Source organism: Geospiza fortis, unplaced genomic scaffold (genome assembly GCF_000277835.1).
Source record: "Geospiza fortis unplaced genomic scaffold, GeoFor_1.0 scaffold424, whole genome shotgun sequence".
NCBI classification, from domain to species: Eukaryota; Metazoa; Chordata; class Aves; order Passeriformes; family Thraupidae; genus Geospiza; species Geospiza fortis.
The window spans coordinates 4,166,675-4,170,717 of record NW_005054354.1 but is presented as its reverse complement, the minus strand read 5'-3'; the positions used below and the strand labels follow the sequence as shown (position 1 = coordinate 4,170,717).

At 37.1% G+C, this 4,043-nt stretch overlaps 1 protein-coding gene across 2 annotated transcripts in view; it reads left to right on the top strand.

Annotated features, from left to right (window-relative positions):
- The window catches only part of MAGI2 (membrane associated guanylate kinase, WW and PDZ domain containing 2), a 703,939-nt gene that overhangs the window by 550,449 nt on the left and 149,447 nt on the right, over nucleotides 1-4,043 (top strand). The gene's annotated exons all lie outside the window — the stretch shown is intronic.

The following is a 4,043-nucleotide window of genomic DNA, read 5'->3' as shown; positions in this document are numbered from 1 at the left end:
TTTGTTTATAGACTGTTTACTTAAGGGAAGTCTACATGGAAAGAATAGAGATAGAGAACACAGACTACTAAGCACAAATTTATTTCTTTAGAAAGGATGGTTTTGCAAAATAATCAATTGAGTCTCATCCAATACTGTTCTCATTATAACCATCATAACAAGAGTTTTCAGTGTGGCATATGGACACACAGGCATTTGTCCTATTGAACAGTTTTCACAGTTTTTCCTGTGAAAACTCATGAAATAAAAGAAACTTCTGAAGAGATTGAAAGCTGCTCTGAAGATCTGGACCACCACTGCAAACATTTTCATGTTCACAGATTGATAAAGATTGCAAACCACTGTCTGAAAGGTCACATCAGGTCTATGAATGGATGAAGCTCTTTTGGACGGAGATTAATTCTGTTTCCAAGCAGTTGTCATCTTCTTTAGGAAAAGACAATCAGAGAATTATAGAATTATTTCAGTTGGCAGGGACCTCCAGTTACTAAACCCCTGCTAAAAATAAGGCTAATTTTGTGCTTGGATCAGGTTTCTCAGTGTCTTGAGAAAATTTTAAAACACAGTTTCCACAGCCTCTCTGGACTCCTGTCCCAGCATTTCTCAACTCTCATGGAAAAGACTTTAGCCCAGAATTTGTGGATGTCTCATCCCTGAAAGTGTTGAAGGCCAGGTTGGACAGGGCCCTGAGCAACCTGGTCTAGTGGGTGGCAAGGGAAGTAGAGGATCTTGAAAGTCCCTTTCAACACGAACCATTCTGTTGTTCTGTGATTTTTGTTCTTTAGGTCCATTGGGCTTTCCATGGGTACAGCTGGTTACTAGGGACTGTGTTCCTGTGTTTGTGCAGCCCTGGCACTCTGTACCATCTCTCCCCAGCATAATTTATTCATGTCCATAATTTTTTACTTCCATTTCTCAACAAGACATTGAAATAAAGAAATGCTAGTTTTGGATTGTTGTTGCCTCTGTAGAAAACCCATTTCATGGTGGCCAGAGTCACTGTGAAAATAATTTTCTAAATTTTAATAACAGATCATTATAGATGGGTCACTGCAGCAGAGAAGGATCCTTTTAGTGTGTTACAGTGCAGGGAGCAGATAGAGAAATAAATGCAGGCACAAATTATGAGAGTGGAATATGATGAGAGTCTGAAGTGATTTTTCTGGAAATTTCATTTCATCTTTCTTTTATTGTAGTTATTTTTTTTTCATCAGAGTCATATTCGTATGTCAGAATAAATCACCCTGGATTTTAGTTTATTTTGTTGGACTTTCCAGGACTCACCAAGGAGGAAGTGTAAAGGTTATGAAAAACATTATTTAAAGAAAACCCAAACAGGATTTGCTTCAAAGCTAATGTTATAGTTGTCATGATGTTTCTAATGCCAAAGAGATAAACAGAAAATTTATATGAAGAAACAAAATGTAAGAAAGAAGCAGAATATAGATTTTTTTTTGCACTGATTTTGCAAAAAACATTAATCTAACAGCTTTTTAATTATTGGTACTTGTTGCTATTTTAACTTAATGCAGTATAGTTCCCAAAGGGAAAATTTATTAAATTAGCTGATTAGGGGAACAAAGAATACAATAGACTTCCTGAAGTTCAGAAGATTTCTGTGACATAAACTTCATTTTTCCTTAATATTTTCATACTATCTCAAACATGGCATGAGAGCTTTTCCTTGTTTGTCATGATTTAGCGTTCTCAGATGCAGAACTCAAATATAATTACTTGCTAATACCTCTGAAGTATGGGTTGGTTATTAGTGAAATTAATCATATGGAGTTATTTTCTCTGGAAAGCAGGGTATCCTTGCAACTTACTTGAATTTTTATGCTGAAATTGAATATATGTTTCACAATACTGTTGATGGTCATTACTGTAGTCATGGATTGTGCTGAGAACATGTAAGAAAAATGTTTTTTAAAATGCATAGAAATAGCATTGTTTTTTTCCTTAGGTAATTAATTCAACTATATTAGGAATACAAAACAGAAACTTACATTCAAATATATAATCACTCTACAATTATGTGACCCCAAAACATATAAAATTAGATCTCAGAACAAATGTTGGCCTCAAATGTCTTTGTTTTTAAGAAGAGTGACAGATTCTGATATAAAGTAATTGGAGAATCTCAGACTAATGAGACATTGTGACATCTAGCATTGGTTCTATGAATAAAGTAATTTTTAAATATGTTAATGGAAAACTGGAAAAATATCTTTAAGGTCAGAATGTTTATAAAAGCATTGTTCAACAAAGTGCTTGCATTTCCTCATATCAAATCCTTTTCACATTTCCTGAATTAGAGTTTCTCTCCCTATTGAGCTACTGTACAATATAATCAACTGAAGATATGAAAACCTCCCAGGTTCCCTCAATAGCTTTTTGTTCATAAAGCTGTTAAAATCTTACTTTGGAAAACTACTTGAAATTACATCTGTTTCTTTTTGTTTGTTAGTTAGGCATCGCTGGATAATGAATAGAGCTTTTAAAATATTTTATTTATTCTTTTGATACTATGTCCCATTGTTCAATTTATGTGCATTCCATATATGATCAGAGTCATGGGAAGCTTTGGTTATACATCAAAACATCGTATTGTGGCAGGAAGGCATCATAGTAGAAAGTCTGAGGGCAGTGACAATGATCTGTGAAGCAGCCTGAGTGTAAGGAATAACCACAGCACTGGTGCCCACAGCTCAAATATGATCCTGGACCCTGTCCCTTGCAAAGCTGATACTATTTTTTGTCCAAGTGGTGATCAAAACCTTCATACTTCAGACCTGTGTCAGATTTGGGGGAAATAGAAAGGAAAGAAAGGCACCATCTCATTTATCTTACCTGAACTTTGGCCACAAGCTGAAGACACCAAAGCTGTACTTCAAGCTAATTGTTAAAGAAACAAGCTCATAGAAAACTACTTTTGTTTATTTCTCCACCCAGAATCTAATATAGGGGTCATAGACAAATGCTATTCCAAGAGTGAGTCTATGTAAGACATTGTCACCCTTAAATGTGATCATAACAACGCAGTTTGACCTGAAGGTTTCAAAATGGAGCAATTTTGGATTTCATCCTTTGGAACATAGTTGGAAAGGGCTTTCAAGATCATCTAGTCCCACCTCCCATACCAGAAAGGTGAGCCTTCCACTAAACCTGGTGTGTCCACACAGCTGTATGTCATTAGCAAGCTTGTTGAGGGTACACTCAATCCCTGTGTCCAAATCACCAACAAAGATGTTAAATGGTGCCTGTCCCAGTACTGACCCCTGAGGAGCACTGCTGAAAGCCTGGAAGCCACTGGGAACAAAGAAGCAGCTGCCTGACAGTGACTTGGCATTGCTGTGAAACAAAGCAATGAGGCAAACCGAGTGCACTGAGATGCAACAAGAGATATCTGAGGTCCTGACAAGCTACCAGAACCCCTTGGTGCCCAGTGCTGAGCACTAAGAGGTATTTATATTTGTCCTAGACCCACAATAAACCTCACAAGCAGACTCAGAGGAACCACATCTTAGTGGATGAGTCAAAAACAACCAAAATTACATTCCTGATCCCATTTGCCAGATGTTTCAGTATTTGTAGGGGCTATTATGGCCTCATGTAAATCTAGCATCTGTGTGCTAATGGTTGTTAATAATCCTGAAAATGCCTTTCTAGGACATGTTTTAGCATTTGGAGTTCAATCAAGCTGCTGGATATGAACATTACATTCCACAGCATCTCTGTCTATGTCAGGACAGCCTAGGAGCTGATACCACATTCTTTTCTGGCAGGTTACATTGCTTTGTCTTGTCTGAAGCTTCATGCAGCCAACAGAAAATTGTCTGCATTTAAGATGCCCCTGCATCCCTGCATTCTATTAAAATGCTGGTAAAAGACTGCATCTACATGAAAAGACTTTTATACAGTGAGTGATTTTGACTGACTGCTGTTCTAAGGCAAACAAAGATTTAGGCCTGTGGCTGAGTCAGATAAAAGCTCAAGCTGCAGAGGCAAAAACTCTCCTACAAGTCTCAAGGTTATTCAATGGA